Source organism: Poecilia reticulata, linkage group LG14 (genome assembly GCF_000633615.1).
Source record: "Poecilia reticulata strain Guanapo linkage group LG14, Guppy_female_1.0+MT, whole genome shotgun sequence".
Lineage (NCBI taxonomy): Eukaryota > Metazoa > Chordata > Actinopteri > Cyprinodontiformes > Poeciliidae > Poecilia > Poecilia reticulata.
Genome location: NC_024344.1, coordinates 2436545 through 2449663, shown reverse-complemented (window position 1 = coordinate 2449663; position 13119 = coordinate 2436545).

Genomic DNA, 13119 nt, shown 5'->3' with positions numbered 1-13119 from the left:
GGTGCATAGAGTAAGCAAAGCACAAACCATTAGAAATGATTGAACCAGAGTCTTGCAGCTGTTTCCAACCTAATACTTTAGAAGTGAGACTACTGTGGCTCTTTGGTGACAGAATAAGTGGGTCAAGGGCTGCATGGAGGAGCCTACCTGGAAGCAGTAGAAGCTTATCATTAATGTATGGTTTGCATGCACCTGTGTTACTCTGACATCAGAGAATTGGGAGGCAGATCATCCAAGACTACAACCTAATTACACCTATACTGTTTTACAGCAAAACTGATTTATTGAAATGCACCGTAATTGCAATGCATTTTGGCTCTAGAACCCACTAGATGCAACATCAGTGAGTTCGCCCAGCAGCTTTAACATACATTTTCAAATCAAACAGAAAAACTTTGACTATGCTTAAGTCCCTTGTATATGCAGATTGGTGATCACTGGTACTGCGCATAGTAAAGAGCTCTACACACCTCTAAACTGCACATGGATGGACAAAAACAAGTTGTTTTTTTTAGGCTGCAGGTCAAATGCAATGTCAAAAAGAACAGAAGCCGAATGAGGAGGAAAAAGAATGAGTAGCAACTCATAAAGTTCATAACTTCCCAATAACTACAATTCCTGAAAGATACACGTAGGCCATAATGCAAATTGTGGAAAATAACAAGGTCTGCTGAGCTTCATCTGCACAGGAAACCCTCACGCTGTTAATATCCTGATGAAAATGCTGATAGCCTTTCTCCATTTTTGCTCTCACACTGACAGTAGGTTTTACAAATTCAAAGAAGCTTTTCGATGTTCACGGATAGGGCTTTAATCTATAGCAAAATTAACACTGTTACAACACAACTTCAATGCTCACAAATATTCAGCCACGTCCTCCAGATTGCTGACCGTTCAGTCTTTTAGTTCCCGTGTGATATTACACCACCTTTGAAGAAGATTTTCCACCTTGGTAACCAAATTCCTAAAACCGTGAGATTTAGGACAGAGAACATCACATTTCCATCACTGGCAATGCTTCTGAATGTTTTCAAAAGCATTTAAATATAATTAAGAGTTAGTTTTCTTACACACTTAAATTACAAATTGCCTAAAGATAGTAAAGGGATTACTGGCCAATAATTACAACCATGTGCTGTTAATTCATGGATTACTGCTTTTCAACTTGTTTCAGAGCTTAATATAAAACTTTTGAAATCTTTACTATTTTTTTTAACATACTTGATACCTCTGTTATGCTCTGGCATCATGATCAAATTTGTATCAAACAATAAGCAATAGGTTCAGATTTATTGTTGACCTTTATACATTAGATTTTCTCAAGGCCTCCTTTGAGTCAGAAATGTCAGTTTCTCTCTCTAATCTGTATTCAGCAGTGAGATGCACCATGAAGATAACAAATAAAGTTTAATGATAATGCTCAATATGTAATTCTGCAATGTTTCTTTTTTTATGACAAACATTGTATGAATATGCTAATAGCTTTTACTATAAATGGCACACAACCACAAATGCATCACTGCATAATTACATCTAATTACACCTTACCCATTCCTGCTAAAATTAGAGGCAGTCAATCATGTTTCTATTGTAGTCTGGGATACTTATTAGAAAAAATATTTTATGTTCTTACTATGTTTTCGTACCTCAATATCTGTGAGGCAGTTATATGTTTTCTCTGTGGTGAATGTTATGTTAACCTGCCAGGAGCCATCATAAACCGGAAAAAATACGATTTAAACATCAGTTGATGTTATTAGTCACAGCGGACTTATTTTTTTAGCCAGAGGCTATTTTCTTTAAAGTTACACAAACAAGTCAGGGCTAAAATTTTTAATTTTCAGTATGTAAACAACATATGAACTGCACTGAGCTGAAATGAGCATTTTTTTTCCCTTTTCTGCATCAAGATAAAAGATAAGCAATCAAAAACTGTGCCCAAATAATTATTCAATGAACTCCTCAAGGCTTCCATGTCACAACCCTCACCTGACCAACCAGCTGGAGGGTTTTTAAACCCATTATCCTCACATTACTGATGGACCTTTCCTTGCACAGGTAATTTCCATTTTTACTTTTATTGTGTCACCAAACCCACATTCTGATATGGAGCTAGCTATATGGCCGAGGACATGTCTGGCCAAGAGCTCAAACACGAATCAAATTACAGCAGACCTTTGTTTTCTTTTCTTTGACCTCTCTGCTCAGAAGTCTGCTACCAATATGGACATTAAGGCTGTGCTTTTGAACTTTTTAACCACCATTCTCACTCTTTATTCCACTGGGCAACCAGTATGGTAGAGAATTGGGTCACAAAACTGTTCTTGGCCTCTCAAGTTCTGTGTTGGCCCAAAGGGAAAAGGGGGAAAGGTAAAAGACACTCCAATGTCAAACCAAATACACCATGTTTGCTATACTTAGAAACTGGAACCTAAACTACACAACATGTTTTAAGTGTATTGAATTCTGTCACTCTAAGAATAAGGCATACATAACTCCGTGTGTTCTTTTCTTTAATTAGAACAGAGTAATGCAGACCTGCATTCATTCATTTCAATATTTTTTTCCTTTTGTTTATTGCTGACCAGCAATATATGGAATCATGCTTTAGAAAGCAAGTCGAGGAAAATGCATTAAATACCCTCAGAGCCCATTAAGCACAGGTTCAAACACATGACAATATGAGAACAATATAAGAGTTTTTATTAAAGTATAAAACTCCCACTGTTTTATTGTGAATTATGAGTTTTTACTCTCTGTAAACCATTATCAAAGTTACTAAAAATAAAGGGACTCTATAGTTAATTTTCTGAAATGAGACAAATTACTGTAGAGCTTCATGATATTCAAATGTTTTTAAATGGACCTGTAGATCACTACACATGCGATGGGCAAATACATTTTCAAATTTGATCTGTCCCAGCAGTTTTTTGCTTTGAGTCTGCCACCCACCTTGTTGGAGCAAACTGTCTATAATCGCCACACAACACCCCTGAGTTGGTTTGTGAGTCRGTTTGCTCCATGTCTCAGATGCGTAACAGCAGCTACGTGATTTCAGCAATCAGCACACCTTCATCCAAGTACACAGGCACTAGGCAAAATGGGAATGCATCAACACACATACTTTTCATAAGCGGCAGAATGATGTTTCAGAATATAAACTTAATGTCAGCATTTATTTCTTAACATTTGAAACCCATCACTATACACTCCTCCTCCGTATGAGGCGAGATAACAAACAGTGTGACTGCAACTTTAATGTTGCATTATTTTATTGAAAGAGAAATAAGTTTGGGTTGTTTATGAAAGCACAAAAAGAATTTCCCTGAAAAGTGCTGCTTGTGATGTGTCGCAGGCTGGATTTGTGCTCACACAGCTGAGTGGCTCACAAAAAGTGATGAACCACATGCCTGTCAGCTGTACAAGTACTGCTGACAGTAGATACGATCAGTCAACTTTGTTTTTGCATAATAAAAACAATACATTAAGAGGAAGCATTATGCTGTTAACCTAAAGTGTGTTACAGTAATTTGCCAAGCACAGACCTAAAAACAGATCCATCTTATTGTTCTCCAAAAATAATTAACAAAACTTATTACAAACCTCAGATATTAATTGGTGGGTGAACACAATCTTTTTAAAAATACATTGTCTGTTTGTATGAAAGCTTTTTCAATTTATTTTCAGCCTTGTCTTAAATATCATCCTGAGCAATAGGACTAGTAGCAAATACAGAAAGCTGGGTAGAAAAGGTGTGAATTAATACAGGAAACATTCTTGCAAATTACAGCATCACTGTTTCTTATACTATATAAGTAAATCTTGTTTGTAGGCGTAGAGAACTTAAAGTAATCATAAACTTTTCTTCAGGTGCCCAGCGTTGCACCAAGTCATTTAATCAGAAGACAGTTTTTCAGCTGAGACTGCATTTACCAAAGGGTCCTTGAGTATTTATTTCAGCTCTTTATTTTCTCACTCGTACTCAATTAGAGTTAAACAAGAGTTGGGAAATTTTACCAATAAGCAATTTTTTTTAGCATATAATAAAATGTCACACTTTGCCTTTTTCTGTTCTTTATAGCAGGAAGTGTAAGGATTTTCTGGCAATTAGAGTGAGCAGTAGAGTCTGTTAAAACCTCCTCAACATTGATGCTGCTAAATTAACATTTAGCAAAAAGATCAGTTCTCCACCATTTCTTGCAACCTCCAGCAACAGCAAAATTATTTTTCATAAAAAAAATATGTTTGCTCAGTTTTATATGTAATAATTTTTCCTGTGTTCATCTAAAATGGCCTGTAACTTAGTAGAACATTTTTATTCTGAGCCTTCCTGGTGAAACCACTTGAAGGTTATCTGGATAGGCAGCTTACACTAAGTAGAAGTGGGATCGTCAATGCAATATTGTTAATTTGTGATGGTGACTGTTTTGTATTCTTTATTCATAATATCTTGTGTATTCTGCTTTTGTTCCAGCCTTAGATGTCTGTCCTTTTGAGAGAGAGGAGCTTCCTTCCACTTTCTGAGAGCTTTTCTGTGTCGTGAGAGTTTTTMTGCTGGTGCTGAATTATCCGGCCACCCTCACATGACCTCAACAAGGTGTGTCAATCCACAGAACAGCTTCTTCAATGCTTTTCACACAATCCTGAGTACAATCTAAGAAATGACGTGCATCAGAATCCCCAGAGATGAGCAGTTTCACAAATGCTCAGAGTAGTCAGTCAGGCACCAGAACCACGAAAAAAGCTTTGATTACACAGACTAACATTAACTGATGCTTCTGAAATCGTCCCTTTTTGCTCCTGCTACAGGATGTGATTAATGTATTGCATGCTTATAACTGTGTGTAGCTGTTTATAGACACAAGTAGGCACAATAAAATAGTGTTGAATACTTTATGTCTATACAAGTGTATAGTGTTAAAATCTGTTATTCTTTAATAACATATTGTGGTCAGTGTTACAATTAGGTTTTAAAGTCTAAGTTCACATTTTAGATGCACACGTAAATAAATGTGATTATTTTATATTTTTCTCAGTTCTATTTTCGTTTTCTATTCCTCTGATCTCATGCAAATCTGATCAATTTTGCCTAATTTCAAAAGTTCAATAGTTTTAGTTGCTCACAGACACACACAATAAATGTAGATTTCTAAACTTCAGAGGAGATAAAATGAAGGACTAAGTAAAGTAGTAAGGCCAATGTTTTAATAAGAAGTGAAAAATTGAAAGAGAGCTCATGTAATTTGTAAAATGTCCAACTTTATGGTGAGGATTCTTGTGCAGAATGCTCAGAGCTGCACTGTGATGTATTTGGTGGCACTATTGCTCGGTTGAAAGAAAGTCCTGGGTTTGAATCCTGATCTGGTACTGTGGGTTCCTCACACAGTCTAAAAACATTTATCACAGGTTAACTGGATTAGATATGGGTGTGTGCATGTCCTTTAATCCCAAATGCTGCTATGGGTGTACGAAAGGAGACCCTGCTAACGTCTTGCCCAGTGAGATAGGCACCAGGAACCCTGGGACACTGCAAGAGTCAACATATGTCTTCTTTGACTGTGACTCAGCCAGAAGACATATAGACACACGCCTAAGCAAAATCCCAAAAACAAAGTGTTTTCGAGGACTCCTAGAGCCTGGCTGTAATGTGATCCCAAGCAACACATTCCTATTTATACAGTGTAAATATCGATATGTTATTTACACATATCTTGGTATTCCACTTCTGCAAACATGACATTACATGCTGAATTGTCAACCCCATGCAATAGAAAAGAACAATTCCTGACTCTCATCCACGAAGTTGTAAATATTGCATTTGGATGCGTGTGGCTGCTCTGCCATCCAGCCGTGTTCTGCCATTTTCTGCTAACAGCAAATGAATAGTCACAGACATTTCTCTAGAACAGAATGTTACGCTGCCTGCACATGTATTGTTTTTATTGCATGTAAAGTTTGTTTAAAATAAAACTAACTGAATGTCAGGTCTGATTAATTACCATATTCTGGTAATTAAACTATTCTTTTTAAATAAAAGTATGCTAAGTATAGTATCTTGTTTCATTTGAGTTCCTGCTGTTACCATGAACTGAAAGTTTACATATTTTAGCCTACATTGTAATTGCAAACCAAGTTAACATTTTGTTTTCTAGATGCACATTTCAGTATTTGAAGAACGTTTCGTCTTACATGTCCAAATGTTGAGTTTCCTCCATCCTCTTTTGTTACCTCTGATTGAAAGTGGCAATCAGAATATTGAGTATGAAGTTTTTTCAAAGTTGCTGCTGTCTCGTGACTTTTCTTGTAGTTCTAAAAAAAGTTGTTTTCTACTCCATATGTCACAATATTCATAAAATATATAAAAAATAAAATAAAATAAAAAACATGCAGCCAAAGAAAATCCTGTCCATATATTTTACTTACAACAAGAAACTGGAGATAACATATTTTTCTGCATGTAAACAATGTTTGATATAAAATGTATGGCGCTCTATTTTCTCTGTCTCTGTTTCAAATTCACCAATTAAACTCTGACGTCTCAAGAGAAGAACATTTCTCTGGACACCGGGGTTGATAATGACTTGGAGATTGAATTCTACTGAGTTGTCCTCTATGCTATCTCTGGCTTAATGAGAGAAAATATGACATTTCCTTGCATATTTGTATTATCAGAGATTTATCACAGGCAGGAGGGGCATTCAACTGAAATTGTTACATTGTAATTTTGCAGAATAGACCCAGCTTCTGCAGCTGCTCTCTTGTGCATATAAGTTTACCATTTTGTGATTCAGCTGGGAGTGTGGCAATTTGCACTATTCGGTATAGAAAATACCTCAAAACACACATAACGCTGTCATACTGAATACAAATGTGTATAAAGCGAGAGATATGATCACAAAGTGTGGTTCGGTAATAGGAACGTGAGATGTTGCAGTAGTGGAGGGAGAAATTCATCAACCCAAGCAAGACTGTGCACGCAGCTACAACAAATCACTTGCAGGGCAACGTTTCTTCAGAACCCGAAAACTGCTTGTGAAATAGCTATGATTTGTTTGTATATGACTGTCAGTTGAATATGTGTGTAATGCTTTCAGCCTTACTGGTAAACAGCTCAGAAACATCCTGAGTTTTTCTCCCGCTTTTTATAACAATCAACTTCCTGTTGGTATGATGTGCAGTTATAAGCTATAATTTCTGGTTGCATAAAATTGGTCCAGAAAAGAGAACAGACAATTAATTTAGGCAAATAAAGGCTCATTTTCATGAAAAAAGCTGTGCTAAATGTATATTAAAACAAGTCTTCTAGGTTTTGTAAATGTAATCTTTTAGCTCAATTCATCACCTTTTAGATAGTTTGCTAAAGTATTTCAAACAGACGAGGGTGGAACATTTTCTGCCTCTTTCTAACATTCAGCAACAGAAAATTAAATGAATAGCTGTTGAAATGTGTTTCCTTTCAGACTTCAACCCCTGAGGTATTCCATCCATCCATCCATTTTCTTGCACCCTTGTCCCTTAGTGGGGTCGGGAGGGTTGCTGGTGCCTATCTCCAGCTATCGTTTCGGGCGAGAGGCGGGGTACACCCTGGACAGGTCGCCAGTCTGTCACAGCCCCTGAGGTATTCTATTCTTTTATGCAAAATGACCATCTAGGCCAAGTTCTCTGCTTGGCATTAATCAATCCTGCTGTCCAATATAATATTTTGCAATAACAAACTCTTTTTGATCTATAAGACATGGTCATTTTGAAGGTTAGGAATACTTTGCTTTCCAGTCAAGGACTGATTCAACAGGGAATCCTGAATTATACAAGTCAAGACAGCTGTTCGCATCATACATATCAAGCCATTATAACTTTTCGTACTTTGCAAATCTTAGTCTAAATGTTGTAGTAACCCCTCAACATCCCTGATTCAGCATGTTAATACAGAGATCTAATCAAAATTGCTCTTAAAATGCCCTCTGCTGCACAAGATGACACTTTGTACGATTTAAACAAAATTAAAAAGTGGGATGTTTTAAATCACATATGGAAGTTTCCATACAACTTAAGGCAATATAGTGTGTCGCTTTCCCAGATAATTGTTGGAGGAACCATATGTTATCCTTTTATGTCCTAAAATACAGCAAAACTACACAGAAAGACTCCTACGATTTTCTCCATGCAGCCTTTGTTTCTTTGAAGTGGATATTCTTTCTTTGCTTCCTTGTTTCTCCTGTCAATTAAATTTAACTGAAGTGAATTTTCAAGCTGCTCCAGCTTTCTGACTTTATAGCCTCGAGACTTCCTTGGTGGGCATCCTTAATCGAACAAAGAGCTTTCTAAAGCATAAGTGACAGTGACTTGTTTACACAGAAGAACCACTAGTTATCCTTGACACTGCAGACTTTATTATCGAACAACTCATTTGGAAGGTAATGAAATGGGTTGTGAATCATGATATGTGTGAGAGAAACCTCTGCTCTACTCTTGAAGACCAAATCTGCCTTCATAGACACAGAAAGGGGACACATCAAAAATGGTTCAATCAGCTTTCGTTTTCTGATTATATTATTGTTTTGACTACTTACTTATTTTTTTTTATTAATCTATTCCTGGTTATACTAAACCAGGAATGTTTGCAATTTTAGACTTGCCAATAGCTCAATATGTATGCAGAGCTACACTCTTTTTATTTTCTATGACTACCTATAGGTGATATTTTAGATATGCAAACAAGCAAAAGGTTCAAATACCTGTAGGTTTCTAAAATGAAAGCTCCTATTTTATGGAGACAGTAGTTTAGAGTGTCATAATTAATCTTCTAACATTTAGCCAGTTTATGTAGGCTGGATGCTGGACAGATGTAGGAGGAACGTGGGAACCATTTGGATAGTTAGAAACTCTTTTCTTAGTACACATTTGAGACCCATTTTAGAGTCACATGCTGTGTCAAACTGCTTTTACCTGATTGCACCTATTCCACCTTGGGGTTCCCCTCAACAATCCCTCTGATCCCAGGCACACTGCATTTGCATCAAACCTGAAATTCAAAATCCATATGTGGCCCAAACACACAATTGCATGGAAGATAACTGACAGACAGCCAAGCCCAGAATCAATGATAATGCAAGCGTCTGTGTTTAGCTGTAGTTCGATGCATTTTTTTGTTCAGTGTAATTGAGCTTAAATTAGATAGAAACTGCTGGTACCATGGTTTAAAATTTGTAAACAACAGCTGTAATTCTTTTGTCCTTCCTCAGGTTTCTTACTACAGTGTCTTTCAATAGCATGATGATTTTATTTGGGTGGCTATAAAACTTTGTGAAGTTACTTAAATGGGTTTAAAATATTCCCTTCCAGCTATTAAAAGAAAATTATAAATAAAATGAAAATAAAATCTTCTCTCCCCATCTTTTCCGTCCAATTGTAATTCTAATGCTACTGCTAACAGGTTCATCAAGCCACAGTTCAAAAGTAGCAGTATAACCCCACAAGGTCATATTGCCATCTGCACCTTGCTATGTTCCTGTCTGGTGATTTCCTAGRTTTTGTTCTCTAGAACATAAAACCTGGAGCTTAACTAGAGATTTCCACTTATTCTCAACTCAATTTCAAGATTTTTTTTAGCTGATWTAGGTTGAAGGCTCAGAGCTTAGAATTGTGACGTAGAACTAGTAGTAATTGGTCATCAAGACAACTCAGTGTTAGAGTTAGTTGAGGAAGGGATACACACTTCTTCTGCTGCCTAAACTGAGCAGGGAAGTTTACACACCCACTGTTTAATAAGCAGAGCAAATGGTGCAGAGTCTCAGATCATAATGATAATGATGTGGAGCCATCMAGCTGAGTTAGTGTAAAGCCTATAGTGTGTCTAAAACAACTCAAATGCTTCTGAATCAGATGGAGAAATATGAGCGAGTGTTAGCTAAATGGAATCCATAGGGGATCCTTAATYTGTATCAGTGACTCAGTGCAGGTCACTATTTTAGTATGTAATAAGATCCTAATGTTGGCACAGAATCAAAAATGTAAACCTTCCTTACACAGTTACAGTTACTGAGATGAATTAGTCCAAGTAGTTCCTATTAGACTTGAATTGTCCATCCRTTAGACCTAGTAGTGTTTGAGGCTAGAGCTCCAAGTCCTGATCATTAAAGGGAAGAAAATGATGGACCATTATCTCAGCTCTAACGAATCACTGGAAACAACACTGTGAGCCTGTTCAATCAGCTTAATTTAAATTATTTTCATACTTAGTAGGATGCTTTTTTACACACMAGTGCCTTGAAAACCTTAATTTTTTTTTTTATTTATGACTACAAGGAATTACAAATATAAGGGCCTGTGCTGCTGACGTTTGATGCATAGGCCAGTCCTTTTAATTTCTTCGGAAAGGTTTTGGGTTTTGTTAGTAAACTCTGGCCRTTTCYGKTRCAGAATCAGTTTGTAAGACAGCCCAGATTCTCGTTGCCCTTGAGACTTTGTATTGAGGTTTAACCCTGTTGCTGAAAMTGTCCCTGTATCAGTCATTACTCCCCGATTGCCCAATGGACCTTCATCCKAAATGAAAATTACAGGACCCATTTTTTTCTTGGAGTCAATTTTATATCTTAAAAAGACAAAAATCATTTTGTGACCTGAGTTGTAAATTTGTCCATTTTGTCCATTTTGTCCACTGTCATTGTATGCCATCAGTCTCTTTTCAGACTTTTCAATAAAATTAGAATTAAAATCTTTAAAAGTAAAAATAACTTTTGTGCCGTTTCTAAGAAGTGAATTTGCATTATAACTGAATGTCAGTCTATTCATTAAATAGATCACACTTAAATATCCTATCCTATGTGAATAACTTATTTATAAGCAATAAATACTTTTGCTGATTCACTTATTTCTAGGTTTAYGATCAGATAAATGCTCCARAGTATTTTTCGATTTGCTGCTAAGCRAAGGGAATTGCCGATTTTCTATGTGAGAATATCTTTGCCAAAAAGGTTTATAAGATTTGTCTAAATGTAAGTTTTTTTTTACATTAAAATATATCCATACAATAAAAAATAAACAGCTACTATTAAAGGTGAAATTAACCAGCATGAAATCTCGTTAAAAGAAGATTGTGTAGTTCAGTTAATGCAGTGAAGTGAAGTAAATTTTATCTGTTCAGCACATTTCAGCCATAACGCAGTTCAAAGTGCTTTAGACCATAAAAACACAATCCAGAAACTAATTATGAAACAAGCAATAAACATTAAATTCAATGCAGATATGATACTTGCAGATATGATCTTTAGATTCACAACCTTTTACATAACTAATACATATTGGAGTCAATATCCATATTGACTCCAAGAATTGATCTTAGTTTATATATCCTATATATAAACTGCAAAAAAAAAAAAGAAAGGAGCATACAAGAAGTATTTTTAAAGCTACAGAACAAAGTCAGGAAGTTCTCAAATGCTTTCTATTTGGGAACTAAATCACATTTCAATTGATTCATAGTAAATAGAATGGTCTGTCTGATTTTGATCTCKTTCCTATTTTAGTGTTCTTTATCCTATCTATTTCATTTAGAATCTCATTCTGAGAAATGAGCACATTATCCACTCTCTGCCTGGATGCATCAGGCTGTAATTTTCCAATACCTTTGCAGAACAGATCCTTCCTGCTTGTCGCTTCTCTTTAATGCAAACCTCTGCTTGAAGCAAATGAAAGCATAGGTGATCAAGGAATCACTTTGACCAGTAGCACAATGGRGTTCGTGTTGGTTGCAGTAGCTCTGATGTGTTTATGTGTGAAAATAAAAGCTGTGAATGTGTATCAATAAAGCTAAACCAAAGTAATGTATAAACATGGAGAATAATTACTGTGTACACATTGTGAAAGGTGTAACTGGTTACCAAATAATATTATAAACAAGTTAATTACTTGGGTATATTTGAGTGTACTATGRATGCCACGGCGAACTATAGATATTATAAACAACTGCATAAAAATTAGAGGTCCCCAGTTTGAATGTGTCTGGAAAKGCATCCTGCAAAATGTTTGCCCAGTCTATGCACTGCATGCAGCTGTGGAGTGGGGGGATGATATTGTGCTGTGGCAGCCCCTTGGAGGCATGTGGCAAAAAGACAACAGCAAAAGTCTTGTGTAATATYCAAAMGTTCTGGGAACCAGAGCATAAAAATGAACCAAAATAAATGACTGAGGTATATCACTTTGTCTGTATTAATTTTATAGTGCATACATTTTGGTTGAGATTGAGATTAACCTGTTTAGTTTAGTGATCTTGCTGTATGTCCTCTTGAGGACATTTATACCATAATAAAACTGTTGGATTAGGAAAATATCAAACAAAAATAAAACATTATTGCCMCGTATAAATGGTATACTGCATGTAATAGATMATTTGAGACCTTCGAAGTTYGGAAAGAAACTTCAGGATACCTTGGCTTTTTTATTTTTGTATTAGAGAGAGAGAAGAACTCTGCACAGTGAATTGTCAGCAGAATGTGTTCTAAGACTTTTTCTTGTTTCTGGAGATGAATCTGCTATCGATCAGTTATTCTTCGTACCATTTTCTCCCACTGTATCCTGATTTTTGTCCCATGCTGATCACATATGCTGGACACTACACKTACTTGATGTCTTTCTGTTCTCTTATATTTCCTCAGTATGTCCTCTCTCTATGACTTTACCCAAAAAGCTCTGGAATGCATAATTTATTTGTGACATTATCCACCCCAGAACTGCAGAGAAATGGCTGTTATTGGAAGAGAAGACCTCAGTTATCAGCTTATAGTATAATCACTGATATCAGCAAATTCACCTTAGGAGGAGCACTTCACATACTTTTCTGTAAGATCTGCCCTTTTACAGGGACAATGAAGACTGTAGTTGCATAAATTTTTACTGGTTTACTTACATTAATTGTGTCAGAGCCTTGGACTTACATTAATTGTGTCAGAGCCTTGGATAAAATGTCAAGCAATGTGAGATAAAGTACCAGTAGTTACTATTTAGTATGTGTAGTAATCAATTGCTTCTATCACTCACAATTTCAGACTGACTTGTACATTAAGAGCTCCATTTATCTTGGAACGCTGTACAAGTGTTGGTACATAAATGAATGAATTCGTA